Source organism: Pongo abelii, chromosome 2 (genome assembly GCF_028885655.2).
Source record: "Pongo abelii isolate AG06213 chromosome 2, NHGRI_mPonAbe1-v2.0_pri, whole genome shotgun sequence".
In the NCBI taxonomy this organism is placed as follows: Eukaryota; Metazoa; Chordata; class Mammalia; order Primates; family Hominidae; genus Pongo; species Pongo abelii.
Genome location: NC_085928.1, coordinates 80,346,152 through 80,364,725, shown reverse-complemented (window position 1 = coordinate 80,364,725; position 18,574 = coordinate 80,346,152). Strand labels below are relative to the sequence as shown.

The 18,574-nt window shown below is 39.3% G+C and overlaps 1 long non-coding RNA gene across 1 annotated transcript in view; it reads left to right on the top strand.

Annotated features, from left to right (window-relative positions):
* LOC112132751 (uncharacterized) overlaps positions 1-14,803 on the top strand; it is a 71,448-nt gene extending 56,645 nt beyond the window's left edge. The window contains exons 3-4 of the long non-coding RNA XR_002914479.3: positions 4,959-5,144; positions 13,989-14,803. This is a non-coding gene — a long non-coding RNA (uncharacterized LOC112132751). The remainder of the gene's footprint in view (positions 1-4,958; positions 5,145-13,988) is intronic.
* The last annotated feature ends 3,771 nt before the right edge of the window (positions 14,804-18,574 follow it).

The following is an 18,574-nucleotide window of genomic DNA, read 5'->3' as shown; positions in this document are numbered from 1 at the left end:
ATCAGAATCTTAATTAGTTTTCAATAGTTCAATTTTATAAAGCACCGAGAGCATGTCTATCCAATGAAATGTAATGTGATCCACAGCTATGGACAAATATGTAATTTTAAATTTTCTGGTAGCCACATTACAAAAAATATAAAGAAACAGATGAACTTTATGTTAGTACATTTTATTTAGCCAAGTAAATTTGAAATATTATTTCAACATGTAGTCATTAACACAATATCTTACAGCTATGTATGAAGTTTTTGAAATCTGGTGTGTATTTTGTGCTTCTAGTACATCTCAATTTAGTCTAACCACAATTTCAACAGCTCTATGTAGCTCCTGGCTACTGTATTGGACAGTGCAGATCCATAGCAGGTGTTTTCAACCTTGGCACTTTAGAGACTTTGAACAAAAACGTATTTGATTGCGGTGGCAGCACAATTCATGATAGGCTATTTAGCAGATGTCCTTGACACCTGTCTACTTGATGTGAGTAGTGCCTTCCCAGTTGTGAAGACCAAAAATATTTCAGACATTCTAAATGTCCCCCAAGGGAAACATTGTCCAGTCGGGAGCCATGTATCTAGAATAAGCGTTCTAAAACTAGGTCAGTAAATCCCCTGGAACTGAATACAACCTTTAGTGCCTACGTGATTTGGGTCGGGGTGAAGTGGGGAGGAAAGGGTCTATGGCTTTCTATAACTCCTCAAGGGTGTCTGTGATCCAAAACAGGCTAAGAATCACTGACTGAATAGAAAGAGATGTTCAATTATGCCACTATATGCATATCACCAATTAGTTCACACCCTAAATACAAGCATTTGCCTGTATTCTTTCAAAATGAAATAAATTCCCATAATGACCTCCCCAAACTTTGGTCTTTCTGAACTGTACCATTGCTTTTCTGTCTTGATTCCTTAGTGTTGGAGTACTGATTTTGAAAATTTCTCTTCAAGCATTACTTAGCAAGAAAATCCATGAAGGGGTAGATTCTAGTTAAAATATTACACCAATGGAGAGGGACTATGTGTAACATTTTAGCAATGGGAGAGTCATTATTATTGAACTCTTAAGTTGGCAAAATGGAAAGATAATGAGATTGGGAGTCAAGGAACTCACATCTTCTAGGCAGTTGTGTGACCTAGGCTGAGTGAAAATGACCCCCATCCTTTCTCGGAGGGTGCTGAGAAGGAAGGGAGATAACTGGTACGGAGAATAGTAACGTTATTTTCTAAAACAGTTGCTCTGATTCACACTCAAAAGTCTGCTTAACTGCCTGTGTCAATCTGCAAACACAGACTGGAGTGGTTTAACTATGATGACAAGGATAATGAAGGTAAGCTATAATTAGCTTTTCCTATTTCCTCTAGAGGGTATAAAATATTAGGAAGAGTTGATAAAATCATTAGAATATAAACTATCTCTAGTGGATGTGAGCATTTAAAAACAAAGGTCCTTAACCATCGGCTCCAGTTCCAGGTGATTATTTTCACTGTAATGATACATGCTCTCCCCAAATCTGTGATGCAGGGGTGAGGAGACTCACATTCTTTTTGTGCAGTTAAAATTTGTGCACTTTGAATCTGAATTAACTGTGGGTTCTGTGGTTGGATATTACTAAGAGACTTCTAACTATCTGTCCTAATTGAAATACTTTCCTCAATACCGACACATTTCTGTGCCCAAACTGGCTTCCTTGTTTAGTCGCATAGATATACCTACTTCTTACTCACTCTCCCAGAGCAGGTTGAGCCACTCTTTGGGCCACAGTTCACATTCAGGAAGGGCTTAGACTATTGATATATAATTTTCGACTTTTGAAAGCGCCTTTGCAAAGTTATGACAGTAAGGGAAATCTAACATAGTTGACTGCATCTTGCTTCTAAACTTTAAGCTGTCCTTTAGTCATTCCTGGGCATATGCCAAGCTAACTTTGGGAGGAATTTAACTTATAGTTTATCCTTAAAGCAAGAATGATAATAGCTCTTCCCCAGACTAAACTGCCTTTGTAAAAGCAATGAAAATCCACAAGGTTAGAATTATGAGAGGGACCTGAGTTCTGTTAAGATGTTGGTATAGTTAAGTGATAATGAGCTACCGTTTGGAAGTCATGAGATTTGTGACTTCCCTAATTTCTCCTGTAGGTTACATCACTATTGTAGGACCCATGATTTGCCTTTTGAGATTTCTTTTCAGACTTTTGCATTTCTGACAAGCAGTTGACTTCACCAAGACTGGCAACTCGTGACTCAACTGGTCCTGTGATCTCCACACAGGCTGACTCAGCGCACAGGGAATATTTTCCACATCACTGTGATTTCATCCCAACCAATCAACATTCCCCATTCCCTAGCCCCCTGCCTACCACATTATGCTTGCAAAAACCCTAATCTCCAAGCCTTCCGGGAGACTGATTTGAGTGGTAACTATGTCCATGTGGCCAGCCTCGTGTCAATTAAACTCTTTACTGCTATGCTTGCAGTCTCAGTTTTAATCAATTTGTCCATGCAGTGGGCAGGAAGATGAACCCAGTAGGTGATTACATTTTTTTTTTTGTTTGAGATGGAGTCTTACTCTGTTGCCCAGGCTGGAGTGCAATGGCGTGATCTTGGCTCACTGCAACCTCTGCCTTCCCAGCTCAAGTGATCCTCCCACCTTAGCCTCCTGAGTAGCTGGGACCACAGATATGCACCACCATGCCAGCTAATTTTTCGTATTTTTGGTAGAGATGGGGTTTTGCCATGTTGCCCATGCTGGTCTCAAACTCCTGAGATCAAGTGATCTGCCCACTGCACCTCACAAAGCGCTGGGACTACAGGTGTGAGCCACCGTGCCCCCCTGCAACCGCATTTTAATGCTATCATATTTTCTCTACAAATTCATACTTATTATCAGAGAGATGTACTGACAGGATTGAAGGAGAATGATGTCATCATATACTTTCATACCTGTGACCTAGTTCTGGAGCACCCTTCTCTTAGTACACTACAGCTAGATTTTTAAAAATACTCTCTGTGATCATCTTACAAATAAGACAATTATATTGCATTTGTGTCAAAATTATTAACAGGAAAACAGACTCCAATTTCAGAAACAAAATATACCACTAAATATAACTTGGCATTTCTTTGTATTTTAATATATCAAGATCCTCAAGAATTTAGAGGGTGTCTGGTCCTCTCTTGATGGCTGACAGGCTTGTCTTCCCCTTCAGACCCAAAGGGAAGTGAGGACATGGATGGATGCTAAAAGGAAGACCCCGGTGGGGGTGGGGGAAAGCAATGTAGGAGATCAGAAAGGAAACAGAGAGGGCCCAGGGACATGGCATCCTGAGGAGGTCAAGATAAGACTTTATTATTATTATTATTATTATTATTTGAGGCAGCGTGTCACTCTGTTGCCCAGGCTGGAGTGCAGTGGTGCGATCTCAGCTCATTGCAACCTCCATCTTCTGGGTACAGGCCATTCTCCTGCTTCAGCCTCCTGAATAGCTGGGCCACCATGTTACCCAGGCTGGTCTTGAACTCCTGGCCTCAAGTGATCCACCAGCCTTGGCCTCCCAAAGAAAAGAATTTAAAATAAGAAAGAAAATAAATGACCCACAGTATGACTAGGACATCCAAAGCTAGACATTTGTTATGTGAAAAACATCAGTATCCTCAGGGTATGTTTATATTAACAGGCAGGATAACTGGTATCTCCTCAATGCCCAGGACCTGCGCATTTGGGGATATGTCATTCCTTCCAGCTAAACAGGAAATACCATAAAGGAGTTTGATACAACAGGGAAAGGGTGAGGATACAGCCTGAAGATTCTAAAATGCCTGCCTAATATCTTCCTGCCAAGTCATTTTAATCTCCTGTGGCTCTCAGTCTTTTTCCAGCCTTACTTTAAAGGCAAACAACCTTTTTCTCTAGCATTTTATGACCATACAGTGTAAAACCAAGTACAATCTAAAGCCTTTGTGGTTTTATTCCCAACTATTGGGCTCTTAAAAAGTTTAGGCTCATATGTTCAAAAGACCTGAGAATTGAAATAGAAGACACTTTGAATTTTACTGGATTGAACAGTCCATCAAGTTTTGCCACTGGAGGGCACCAGTCAACAATATTACATGCCAACCATTATTCCTGTCTAAAGTTTTTTCCTAGGAACTTGACCATGGAGTCTAAATAGAGTCCTGTTTCACGGATTAAATTGGAGCCACTTTATCCTTTCATAATTCAGGATTTCAAAGACCAATTTCTTAGAATAATTGGAAATCACAACATTTCATACTCATTTCTGGAATCAATATTTTTAGCCCAGTTCACATTAACCTAGTAGGTTCCCTCTCAAAAGAAATGACAGGGGAATATTTACCCATAATCATTCGGCAATTACCGTTTATCATAAGAGGAGATCTCCATGGTCTGACCACAGGAAATGTTGAGTTTAGTAGCATTTAAGGAATGGCCAAATTCAATACAAATATTTAATTTCATTTAACAAATGTTATTTTCAGCTTGTTTGGGAAATACTTTAATTTGAGACACTTTGAACTAGATATTTTAATGGACATTCCCCCCCTCCTTAACTTTTTTTTTTTTTCTTTTTGAGATGGAATCTTGCTCTGTTGCCCAGGCTGGAATGCAGTGGTGCAATCTTGGCTCGCTGCAACCTCCGCCTCTCAGGCTCACACGATTCTCCTGCCTCAGCCTCCAAAGTTGCTGGGACGACAGGCGTGTGCCACCACACCTGGCTAATTTTTTGTATTTTTAGCAGAGACGGGGTTTCACCGTGTTAGCCAGGGTGGTCTCTATCTCCTGATCTCGTGATCCGCCGGCCTCGGCCTCCCAAAGTGCTGGGATTACAGGTGTGAGCCACTGCGCCTAGCCTCCCCTCTCAACTCTAACATCTAGCCATATCATTCTTGTGTATGAATATTCTTACGGGAATAATCAAATCATCCTCTCTGTCTCTACAGGATACTCCATGGTTCTCCTACCACCAGATGCTACTGAGGCTAAACTGACTGGACTGAGGAAAAATATCTGTGGGGAAAACTGTCTTTCAGAATCCAACTTTGAACCAGAGAAATCCATTCTCTTGAGGCTGTCTGCTGTGGAGAAGTTGGCCTCACCAATCTGCCTTTGGAATTCAAGTTATACAGGTTTGCATTTTTTCCTTATTTTGCTCTCCACTCTCCACTCTATTTTTCAGATGACTACCTGCTTGTCTGCATGTATTATAATTATTGTTCTTCTGCTTATTATTTCTGCTTACCAGTTTTCTTGGCTCTTGCTAGTTTTTACTACTCACCTCAGTCTGAACCCATATAAATCTTGGACAGACTAAAATTGCACAGTGGGATCATTTCATTCACATGAGTTTGCCAATATGTGGGTATAAACAGGCAAAGGTGGCCGAGGATGGGGATTTGGGTATTAACTGGTAGTGGTGTCCCTGTGTGTGCTATTTTCAAAGTTTTTGCTGATACTGTAGCACTGGCTCTTATACAACATAATATCCTGCTACGTGAGAAATTTCTTTTGGTCTACATGTAGGATCTTTGTCTTTAAAAAATCTATTATCTCTCTGAAAACACATGGACGTATAGAGGCAAACAGCACACACTGGGTCCTATCAGAGGGTGGAAGGTGGGAGGAGGGAGAGCATCAGGAAAAATAACTAATGGGTACTAGGCTTAATGCCTGGGTGGGTGATAAAATAACCTGTACAACAAACTGCTGTGACACAAGCTTACCTATATAACAAGCATGCACATGTACCCTGGACTTAAAAGTTAAAAAAAAACTATCATCTCTCAGCTACCTCACAGGGATGTTTTGACATTATATGAATTATGTTAAATAATTAGTGCCAGGACAGTGCCAGGTGCAGACAGTCTCAATAAATATGAGTTTCTTCTCTACTTCTTATTTCTATTTCCTTTTTTTTCTTGGTGCCTAGAGACAGATTTTATATCAGAGCAACTGTATTGACCAGAATGACAATTCATTTGCTTTACTCCTCTTTTCTCAAGCTTGCTATTTTACCATATTGTTCTTCTCTTGAAAAAACATTTTTTTAAAAGTCATCTAAATGATTAGGGGCAGAAATAAGTATCTGAAGAAGGAATGTGGTAGCCCCTCCTGGGATGTGGAATCCTGAACAACCCCCAACATGAGAGATCCTTCATGAGAGATTGGGTCAACATGGTATTCTTTCAGGGGAAATCTGTGCCCATATAAATGAATCATAGCACAGACCTGAGTTCAGATCCTTGCCTTGGCATTTACAACTTGGGTAAACTTGAGTAGAGGGAGAATGAAGAATTTTGGAACTCCTTTCTGTCAGCTGTAAAATGGAGACTAATAACGCTTACCCAATGATATTGCTATGAAGACTCAATAAAATAATAAAAATTTGCTTGATATCATTGTTTTTATTGTTGTTGTTGTTGTTACTCAACTAGATGGTTACCAAAGGATTGTCTGATTCTGGAGATTTTATAAATGGGATTGCCTAAAATGATAGGTCTGCCCATGATAACCCTTAAACAGCCCCTATGCTTCACCCAGCTGCTCATCTTCCTGGCCATGCACACATCTTATGTCCCTCTGCACTGGTACTGCAGCTCATAGGATTCCTTTTCAGATGATTGACCTCATCTCTCTAAATCTTTCTCATTGTCTTGAGTCCAACTGACATCATAATTCTACAAAGCATCCTTGTCCCAGAGCAAGAGAACCTGATCTCTATTTCCTATAAATGTTTATCATTCTATTTCCTTCTTGCTGGGAGCAGCTTCCCTGGTTCACTACAAGCCAGGTTCGTTATTTGACTGGCTGTGCTACATGGCATCAGTGAAACACTTACCACAAGACAGCTCCTTGATGGTAGAGCCTCTGGTTTTTTCATCTCGATATACCACATACCTAATTCAATGCCTAGCAGAGAAGTCACTCAAAAAACACTGTAAGAATAAGGAAACCACTTATTTGATATATATATATTTTATATATATATATATATATATGTATTTTATGTGCCCATAAGATACTTTGAAGTTCTTTGAAGTCAAGTACTTACACAGAACATTAATGTTAAAAACGAAATTTGGGAAGAATAAAAGCCAGATATTATGTCCTTTTTGGTGGAAGAATACACCACCTCTGATGTAGCTTGTCAAAAGTATTGATCCTGAATCTCATCAAGCTTTAGATCCAGCCACAATTTGTAGAAAATACAAAGAATAGAGAAACACGTTGATATGGTTGATATTGACTCTGTGTCCCCACCCAAATTTCATCTTGAACTGTAATCCCCAAGCATGGAGGGAAGGATCTGGTGGGAGGTGATTAGATCATGGCGGCAGTTTTCCCCATGCTGTTTTTATGACAGTGAAGGAGTTCTGACAAGATCTGATGGTTTAAAAGTGGCAGTTTGCCCTGCACTCTCTCTCCTGCTGCCATATAAAATGTGCCTTGCTTCCCCTTCACCTTCTGCCATGATTAGAAGTTTCCTGAGGCCTCTCCAGCCATGTGAAGCTATGAGTCAGTTCAACCTCTTTTGTTTATAAATTACTCAGTTTCAGGTAGTATCTTTATAGCAGTGTGAAAATGGACTAATACACATGTTAATGACAACATGAGGTTACAATCCTCAAAATTCAGACTGTGGAATATTCTACTATAGTGGTTAAACTGTCCCTTGACTGTTTTTGCACACCCTCAAGCTAAAAATGGTTAAAAGATTGTTTTAAATTTTATTGATCTATTTTATGTATTTATGTATGTATGTATGTATTTAAATTTTTAAAAGTTTGAAAAAATAAACAATATATGACACAGATGCTTGCTCTATAGGATTAACATTCCAACTTTTTTTTTTTTTTTTGAGACAGAGTCTTGCTCTGTTGTTCAGCCTGGAGTGCAGTGGTGTGATCTCGGCTCACTGCAGCCTCTGTCTCTTGGGTTCAAGTGATTATCCTGCAGCGGCTTCCAAGTAGCTGGGACTACAGGCGCACACTACCACGCCTGGCTAATTTTTGTATTTTTAGTAGACATAGGGTTTTACCATGTTGGCCAGGCTGGTCTTGAACTCCTGACATCAAGTCATCTGCCTGCCTCAGCCTCCCAAAGTGCTGGGATTACAGGTGTGCACCACCGTACCTGTCCAACAACCCAACTTTTATGACAAATAAATTGCAAATGAAAGGAGATTAAAAGAGACTGAAGTCATAGATCAACTGGTTGCAATGAATTGATTTTACTTAGATTCTGATGCAAACTAAACAACCATAAAATAGAAAAAGAAACATTCATAACATTTATGATACAATTGATGCTATTTAATAATACTAAGATATAATCAATGACATTTTATGTCTGATAATGGCTTGAAACTTATGTTTATTAAAAATAGTCCTTATATTTTAGATATACATGCTGAAATATTTATGGATGATGCTGTGTGGGATTTGCTTCCCAGTAGTAAGGGAAAGAAAGCAGATTTGGTTTTGGATTAAAGCAAGATTGCCCATGAGTTGCTAATTGTTGTAACTGGTGACTTATTTATGAAGTTTATTATATCCTTTTGTCTATTATTTCTTCTATGTTTGAAATTCTATGTAATAAAAAGTTCAAGAAAAAAATGAACAAATTTCAGAGTTCTATCTGGGCTGATTCCAGCCAAAATACCTCTGTCATGGCACTGGATTTTTCTGATCTCAGTTTCCTTATCTGTAAAATGGATATTATAATAGTGCCTACTTCATATGGTTATTCTGAAAACTATCTGAGTTAATGTATATGCAGATCTTAATGCTTAGTACATAATGAAGCATTCAATTATTCTTAAATAGTGTTGTTGTTGCTGCTGTTAGTACTTTAATTCTCAGAAGGTGTTGCTATTTATGAGTATTAGTTGCTGAGATGGTAAAGGAGTATATGACAATAGAATTCTTATTGGGAAAAGAGCTAGTATAGTTATTGCAATCTACAGGTAACTGGAGACTCTGTGGTTCCCATCTTCCCCAACTGCAGTGTCCCTAAGGGGAGTGGGAAAGGTTGGGAACCTCACAGCCTCCAGTTACTTGTAGATTGCAATGACTATTCTGGACCAAGTTGTCAGACCTTGTAATAGCCTAATGTGGGGCAAGCTGTCTAGCTGGGCACTGAGCTTTTCCAATCAGGAATGTCATCTAGTAACATGAAGGTCAGGGAGAGAGTAATACAATCAAACACTCAAACCAAACCTAAGGGCCATTTATTAAACTCAGCTTTACAATAATTTTTGATCATTGATGAGAAGTGTATTGCCAGAATAAAGACTATCTAATACAGGCTTAAGGGGGAAAATAACTTTAAAAGTAGTTTATCAAATCCTTACTGAATATTACCATTTCAGGGAGGCAATATACCACAATAATTTATAGCAGCACTTTCCATAGTGCTGGTCTTTGACGAGATAAAGAGCTTGCTCCAAAATGAAAATCCACACAGTTCTTCCTTACTAAAAAAGTCTTGCTATTGAAAAAAAAAATGTCATTCGAAGTAAACAGTATGCTTAGTGACATAGTTGATTTGCATGCTGGCACAAGCTCCTTATGTTCACAGTCTGTTAACTAGTGCATAGTCTACATTTTTGAGTGAAACTAGTTTAGAGCAGGGGTTCTCAACTGGAGGCATTTTTGCCCCCTAGAGGTCATCTGGCAGTGTCCGGAGACATTTCTTGTTGTCACAACTGAGTGGGAGGTGCTATGGCATCCAGTGGATAGAAGCCAAGGATGCCCTACATTGTAGTGTCCTTCACAACAACGGAGTATTCCGCCCAAATGACAATACTGATGAGGTCGAGAAACCCTCTTTTAAAGCATATCTTTAGAGTCAGAGATGGGAATCAAACTCCAGCTCTGCCTTCTACAAATAGTGTGACCTTAAGCAAGACAGTTTTATCTCTCTGTAAGTACCAGCTTACAGGATTGTTGTGCAGATGAAGTGAGCAAACACAGACATACCATTTAACATAGATGAAGATCAGGTTCTCAGTTTTTTGGGCAGCTGTGTATACTTCTTAGACATAGCCCTTGTCCTGGTTACTCATGAATTGTCATTCAAGGACTCACTATGTTAATGGCCAAGATATAGCTTTTTGTTTGTTTTCTTTCCTCTCTCTTTCATTCTTTGATAACAATTGGCAATGGGTTCTCTGAAATCTTTTATCTTGAGGACCTAAAATGCAAATGTATTTCATTTGTTGCTGAAGATGAATGTCAAGCAAAACCAAGCCAAACCTTGACTTTGATTTTTTGAAAGATAAACCTTATAGTCAGAAAGAGCTGTGCCATAAACAAAGCTGGGGAATTCACTTGAAACTCCTCTTTTTATCACTTAGGATGAAGTATGACACACGCCTAGGAGCTTAATGGTTTACAAGTTGGGACTCCTACTGTGTCCTTTTTGCTGATGATTTTATGATTCTTTTACACACAACATGATAGATCCTTGAGTATCCTGAGCTTTGAATCTTTACGCTTATTTTTTTGCAGTTTGAGTGAAACATTTCAGACAGAGTTGTGAAGATGTGGTTCTTAAATAAAATATTTTTCTACTGTGCTAATAACTCATACATTCTCTACATTTCTCTTCTATACTCAGGGTCAGTGGGATATGTCCATTTTTCTTAATTCTATCTTGCCTGTTTTTTTCAGGCTTCCAACAGCTTTTTATGAAGGCACAGCATGGCTTGTTCCAGGTGCTGGTATTTGGGGAGGGCTGAGGATTGCGGAGGGGAAGGGGATGCTTTCTCATTCTTTTTCCATCATTCTATTGACAATAGCCTTTTAATGATTTGAAAACTCTTTGTAAATGCTCTAACATGTAATATTACATTACAAACCCACATAGGAGACACAATTAAGACAATAAAAGCAGTAACACACTTTTGTCCTGCTGCTAAGTTTTAATGGAATGTATTTTATTGAGATCTAATGTAGTTTTTCACCAGAGAAGCCATCTACTTGCTGAATTGCCACATCTCTAGAGTTGACATTGTTCCTGAAAAACATGGGATGTTTGCATTTCTGGGTCAGGTGGGAAGATTGTAGTGTCAGAATTGAAAATGTTGCAGATTTCAAGTATGAACATGTGACCTCATTTGTGTATACATGCCACCATGGTCTTCCTGGGCCCTACTGGGCAGTCAGTAGACAGCGGTGCCTATTCAAAGCTGTTGTTTTTCTTAAGACTTTTGGTCAATATAATACAGCCCAGTTAATATTGTAGAAGCCAAGGAAACATTTCCCCTTTGCCCCCTGAAAATTCACTGCAAATCACTGACAAAGGTAGACTAATAGGAGAAAAAGCATGCAAATTTATTCAATCGTACTTTTACATGGCATAGGAGCCTTCAGAATGAAGACCAAAACATGCAGGGGAAACTGTCCATTTTTATGCTTAGAATCAACAAAATTGGAGCAGCTGTGTAGAAATATGATTGGATAAAAAAATATGATTTAGTGCTAACAGGTTGAGTGGGGATCCCAGCATGGTCTGTCTGTCTAGATTCTTCTTGGCCTCTCTATGCAACATGTCATCCTTCTGGGTATTGGGTGGAAGGTCTTATGACCTATAATCAAACAAGATAGGCCAGATAATTTCTTTATGGCCAGTTTTTGCACAGAAAGGAAAGCACAAAAGTTAGAGTAATATTTTAGATTTTACGGCTGGCTTTGGGCAAAAGGGGTTCTGGGGTCTGTGACCACCTTGGGGAAGAGGGATTCTAGTTTCAATGGCTAGCCTTAAGGGAGAACTGGACTGAGAGACAGGAAGGCAGGGGAAGGTTGGAGAGAATCTTTTGCTTTTGAGGCCTTCATTTCGGGGTATCATCTTCTGACCTCTAACAATATAATCCTTTAATTAAAGTGCAAAACTTGTATGTGAGTGAATAACTAAACAGTACAAAATTGATATTTTTAAATAATTTACTTTGGAGAATGCAAGCATATACGATACTCCAAACATAATCTAAAGACTATTTTTCTTAGCATATGTATTATGTCTTAAAAATCTGACATCAAACCCACAGGAAATTTGAAAAATTGTGTGTCCTTCCTTCTGTATTCTTATGTCTTGTGATTAAGTGATTTAGTTTAGTTCTTATGACCTAAGCTTATGAGCATGTCTTTTGTTAGAAAACCCTGCTCTTTTTCTTCCTGAGTTTCTTCCTGATCCTCTCAAGCAGGAAATACTTCCCTCTAAACCTTATTCCTTTCTTATTTCATTGGTGAGTCTGGATGAAGGTCATTGCTCATGTCTTGCCTAGAGCCTGGTTCTCTCTTAAGCCTGCAGCAAGTGTTGCATGCTCTCCCTGTAACTCTGGCCATTATGTCATAATCTCACCAGGACCAGGCCCTCCTGGTCCAGTCTGCCAGGGAGGCCTGCACACCTCTAGCTGCTGTATCTGCACCTGGTTGGACACAATCAGTTCCAGAGGTCTGTTGTAGGAAGCCCCATTTTGGCCTTCAATTCAAATTACCTTTTCCAATTCAGTTTCACCACTAATAAAGATGATCACTCAAAGCTTCTGGGCCAACTTCAAAACTGAGTCCGAATTTGGAAGAGGTAATGATGAGTGGTTAGGTTTTCTACAAATTGTGACATTAAAAAAATTTAGTACAGTTTATTTCTTGTGTTATATATTGCCAAGTCTTGTCATACAGCTAAATATTAATACTCCATTTATCATCATTCATTACAATTATCTATGAGAACATCCTAAGGCCAAAGAAATCTATTAAATTGCCCAGGATAAGATATGTAAGTCATGGATCAAGCCTTTGAACAGCTTCAATCTATTAAGGCATTTAAAATATATAAGTTGATAAAAAATAATACAAGATTTAAAAATAGTAAGTCAAAGAAAATATACATATAATGCCATAGGGATATCACAAAGGGATTATAACTCCCTGCTGGGAAGGGCAAGAAGTCTTCTAGAGAGAGAGGACTTAGGATGGACCTTGAATGATTGGTAAGATTTAGTCATGCAGATAAAGGAATGATTTTTTTCTTAAGGCCTTCCAGGTAGAGGGAAAAGTGAGTGTGCATGTGGGAAGGAAGGAAATATGGAGTTACTAGGATAATATTCATCTAGTGTAACTTGAGGAGCTATGGCAGAATGGGTGGACATGAAGTGGGGAGCAGGAGACATAAGCCAAAAGGAAACTCTGGAGTAGCAGTGGAATAGTTATAAAAGCTAAAGAGCAGAGATGAGCTTCCTGCAGTGTTTGGTTTTCTAGCAAGTTCCAGTTCTCATGACAGTGTTATTTCTCATTAAAGACAAAACCTCAAGGATCTTATTAACTAATTCAACTTTGAAAACTTTGTGGCCCACTTTATTAATAAGAATAGATCAAGGGTGAGAAGAATGTTTAAGTGGCTCTCTGAGGCCATAGGATTTCTCCCTGACACTGGTTATCAACCCTAACAGTCAGGATAGGCTGGATTATGCTGCAGTAATAAACACCCCCCAAATTGCAGTGGCTTAGAAAAACAAAGAATTATTTTTTACTCACACTAAATGTTCCATTTGAAGGTGAAGAGAGAGTTTCTGCCTGGCAGGGGAAGTTTGGAGAACTAAGTGTTAGCATTTAAATGTTTCTATTTGGAATTAATAAAGGTCACCTTAGCTAGCATTTCATGGACCAAAGCAAATTACTTGGACATGACTAAATTTAAGAGGGCAAGGAGACACAAATCTTTTCACATCTGCTACAGTCTCCTCAGTTGGTTACCATAAGTATACATCCTCATTTTAGTACTACAATTCAAACCCCTCTAAAATGTCTCAAAGAATAATTTCATTTCTTGACTGTTTAATTTAGGCCAGGCACTGGGCTGACCTTTTTAATACAAAATTTCTCTTTGAATTCCTATAAAAATTCTCTGATATTGGTTTTAGCAATTGGTTTTAGCTGGTCGACTCCTGACATTTGTGTTCTTCTTCACAGGATCTGCAAGGCTACCAGTGAATGAATGGTAGTTGGTCACTACTTGCAAGTTTTTCGGGAGCTCCTGAAAGATTACTGCATAAACAAATGAGGATGGAGATCAGACCTCTGGCTACTGTTGCTGCCACCACCACAGCCACCACCTTCACCCTCATGAACCCCCTATTTACTGAACACTCTCTATATGCCAGGTAACATGTCCTGCACTTGGGAAATAAGGACTGTTATTTCCCCTATTTTATAAAAGAGGAACTGAGGCTCAGAGAGATTATGTTACTTACTCAAGATCACATAGCTAGTAAGTGGCAGAGATGAGATTCTGTCTGAGTCCAGCTTACACCATAACTGATATTCTTGACAATCAGGCTGGATAGAAAAGGATAAGATATGAGAATTTTGGTGCTATGATTTGAATTTTCCTTCCAAAGCTCATGTTGAAACTTAATCCCCAAAGTAACAGTACTGATAGGTGGGGTCTTTAACTTGGAGTCCCAGAATTGGATCATGAGGGCTCTGCCCTGATGAATGAATTACTCCATTCACGATTAATGGATTAATAGATCATCATGGGAGTGGAACAGTGGCTTTATAAGAAGAGGAAGAGAGACCTGAGGTAGAACACTCAGCGCCGTTGCCATGTGATGCTCTGTACTGCCTTGGGACTCTGCAGAGGCTCTCTACCAGCAAGAAGGTCCTCACCAGATGCAGCCCCTTGACCTTGGCCTTCTTAGCTTTTACAACTGTAATAAATAATTTTTTCTTTATAAATTACCCAGTTTTGGGTGTTCTATTATAAGCAATAAAAACCAGATAAATACATTGAGTTATAATTATGATGTTTAAGATGGAGGAAAATGAACATGGAAAACACTAGAGAAATGAATGCTAAACTAGAGCATAAGCATTGGGATTGTGAAAAAAAGAGATATTTGAAATATTTTAAAGATATGGAATTTAAAAGATTATGAAACAGATAAAGCATAAGAGAAAGAGAGAAAATGAAAAATGATCCCAAGATTGCAAACCCTTAGTATTGGTGAAACACTCCTAGCTGGGGGAAAAAGTCAAAAGGAAGAGCTGGCTTGTGGGTACAGATGGAGAAATCCGGATTTATTGAACCTTTCTTTGCCAGCGGGGTATTTGCGTAAAAATAGCTATTCATTTATTCTCATTCGTTTAGCATGTAAAGAACACAGCTAGGCATTAGAAACACGTAACAAAACCTATTTCTGTACACATTTAGAAACGTGGATCTTAAAGATCAAGATTTTGGGTTTCATTCATTTATTTATTCAAACATGTGTTGAGGTCTTTCCAAAGTACATGATAAATTAAGCAGAAAGGACAGAGAAATTCATGAAAATAGGTATGATCATCAAGGAAAACAATAAAAAACATAAGGTAAAAGGCCAAACTTAAGGGAATGCCTTTATTAAGGGATATGGGAGGGAGGAAAAATAATTTGAAAAGAAGTTGTCAAGGTGGGAAGAGAGCAGGACAAAACAGTCTCAGAATTGGGTGTATGAGAGAGATTTTAGGAAGAAGAGAGGGTTCAGTAGTGCCCAAGACCACAGAGCTGTCAAGGATGGTAAAGAACATTTATGGGGCTGTTTTGATGTTTTAAAGGATGAGGTAGATGGCACTATTTTATTTTATTTTATTTTATTATTTTATTTTTTCAGATGGAGTCTTGCTCTGTCACCCAGGCTGGAGTACAGTGGTGCAATCTCTGCTTGCTGCAAACTCCACCTCCTGGGTTCAAGCGATTCTCCTGCCTCAGCCTCTGGAGTAGCTGGGACTACAGGCATGCACCACCACGCCTGGCTAATTTTTGTATTTTTAGTAGAGATGGGGTTTCACCATATTGGCCAGGCTAGTCTCGAACTCCTGACCTCATGATCTGCCTGCCTCGGCCTCCCAAAGTGCTGGGATTGAGGCATAAGCCACCGGGCCTGGTATACGTTTATTCTTTTAAGAAGCCTGGCCAAACGGAGAGAGAAGAAAGGCAGTCCTGTAGAGGTCAGAGGGACATAGGGAGGTCTTTTTTCAGGGTAAGCAAGCTTACAAATGGGCCAGTGAGAGAGAGGCATTCTAGATGAAGCAGGATTGTGGGAGGTGGGTATTTTGCTGGAAGAAGATGCTGGAGGGAGGGATTTTGTATTTATACAAAAACAAAATATGCCTATGTGTGCCTTTACCAGCAGGCTCCTCAGCTAAAAGGAAGCAGCAGTAGAAACAGGAAGGATTCAGGGCTGGGGATGGGAATCATGACAGTGGCTGGAGGGCAGAGTGGTGAAGACTCCAGGGCTAGCATATTACTTTCCTAGGGGCTGCCTTAAAAAAGTGCCACAAATGGGGTGGCTTCAACAGAAATTCATTCTTTCACATTTTGGGGTCCAGAAGTCTGAAATCAGTTTGTCAAAAGGCCCATGCTCCCTTTGAAGATTCTAGGGGAGGATGATTTCTTGCCTTTTTCAAGCTTCTGGTAGTTGCTGGAGATCTTTAGCATTCCTCAGTTTATGGCAGCGTAACTCCAGTCTCTCTCTGTTTTCACATGGTCTTCTTCCCTGTATATCTGTTTGTGACTCTGGATCTCTCTCTCTCCTTATAAGAACATGGGTCATTGGATTTAGGGCCCACCCTAATCCAATATAACCTCATTTAAACTTGATCGTAACTGCAAACCCTATTTCAAAATAAGGTCACATTCTGAGGTTCTGGGTTAACATGAGGTTTTGAGATCACTACTCAACCTAGTGCTGCTGGTAAGAGCATCTTTGACATGATGAGTAGTGTAGAGTACTGCCAGGGCAGTCAAGAAGGGACAAGGGTGATGATGAATAGTAAAAACCTAGAGGCCTTGGAGAGCCAAAGGAGGGTTGGAGGTTGGGAGAGAGAAGTGGGAGCAGGGGGCCTTTGTTCAGAGAAGGAAATTTCAGAACTGCAGACTTGGGGTTTGGGTGCTATGTCAGAGGTAGAGAGCACAGGACTTAAGTTCTTCATGGGTTCCTATAATCCCCTATCCAACTTAATGGAAAGATAACTTATAAAGACCAACACTTTGTGAAGAAGAAACAAATCCGGTCAGAATGTTCACCTGTGTGCTAACCACTCCACTCCTGTAACAGATACCCATCTGTTTATTTATTCACCATTCATTTACTGAGTGCCAACCCCATATTACAAATTGTTCTAGGTTCTGGGGATACAGCAGTAAGAAAAACAAACAAAAACAAATGCCTTTGTCCCTGCCCTTATAAAGACTGTATTCTGTAAGGGACAAGGCAATAAACAAAAGCATAAATATACAAATACAAAATATGTCTTGTGTTCTCTCATGGAGGAAACATACCACCATGCCAAGACTTTGCCTCCATCTTAATTTTGTGCATACGAATAAGCACTTGTCTTTGTAAAGTAGTGGATTTTGATAAATCTTTGTGCAATTCTTCTCTATGTCCAGAGAGAGTTGAAGTATGGCTTGGTACCACAATGAATAAATTAAGAAATCTTTCAGAAATATTCATTCATGTAGAGCTGAGAAAGTAAGACAAAGTGAAATAGGACCTTGGAACTTTTCTTGAGTCTTAGGTCAGCTTTTTTTGGACTGGATTGGAGCATGAAAATAGCAAGAGGTATATTTGAGTGTAATAAATAATTATCTTTTTTTGGCCAATTAACCCTTTCTGAGTTTATTGGGGGTACAGCAGATATAAAATTACACCACAAATGCTGAGCACTCCTAGGTGCCTGGCATGTGACATAGCCTCAAACAATCAGAAGCTGCCATGCATGGTTTGGTTGTTGTTTCACAATCAGGTTCTGACAGCAGAAAGAGCAGCAACATAAATGTCATCATAATCAGTGGTGATGCCAGTTCTCTCCTCTGACCAAGGTTCTAGTGTGGATCTGGGTGCTGTTGGTCACTTGGCCAATTTCAATAATTTCGTGACTTCCCCTGTGTTAGCCTTTTCAAATAAATTCTCTATCTGCCTTAATCTTTACACTGTCTACTTTAGCTGCTAGTATCTCTAAGAATGCTAACTGATATATTGAGTTTCTAGGGATATTTTTCTACTTTTTTGTTTTGTTATTCTTTCAGATAGTTTTTGAGCACTTATTATATGCTAGGTCCTTTGATGAGCATTGGGAATATATAGTAAATAAGGCATACCGAGTCCTAGTTCTCAGCTAATTCATTGTTTTGGGCAGAAGACAGTCAAGTGAGTAAGCAGTTACAATAAGATGAACCATGTGACATGATAGCACCAAAGAGCACAGGAACTAGTCTGCTGGTCTCCATCTTAATCTATACTTGGTGGCCAAATAGGCAGGGGGGCCCAATTAGATGCTTGGGGTTAGAGGAAGCTGGATCCATATCATGAAGAAAAAAAAAAAAAACTGGCAGGAACTAGGTGGAGTGGGAAGTGTCTTAGCCTAGCAAAGAATTGAAGAGGGACTCTGAGCCATATCGGAAGCTTAGGCAAGTTATGTGTTCCAGATCAGTGAGCATTGAGATGTAGACTCATTCCAGATCCCTTTTTGGATGGGGCAGAAATCCCTAATAGCCTGTCAGATGTGGGTTG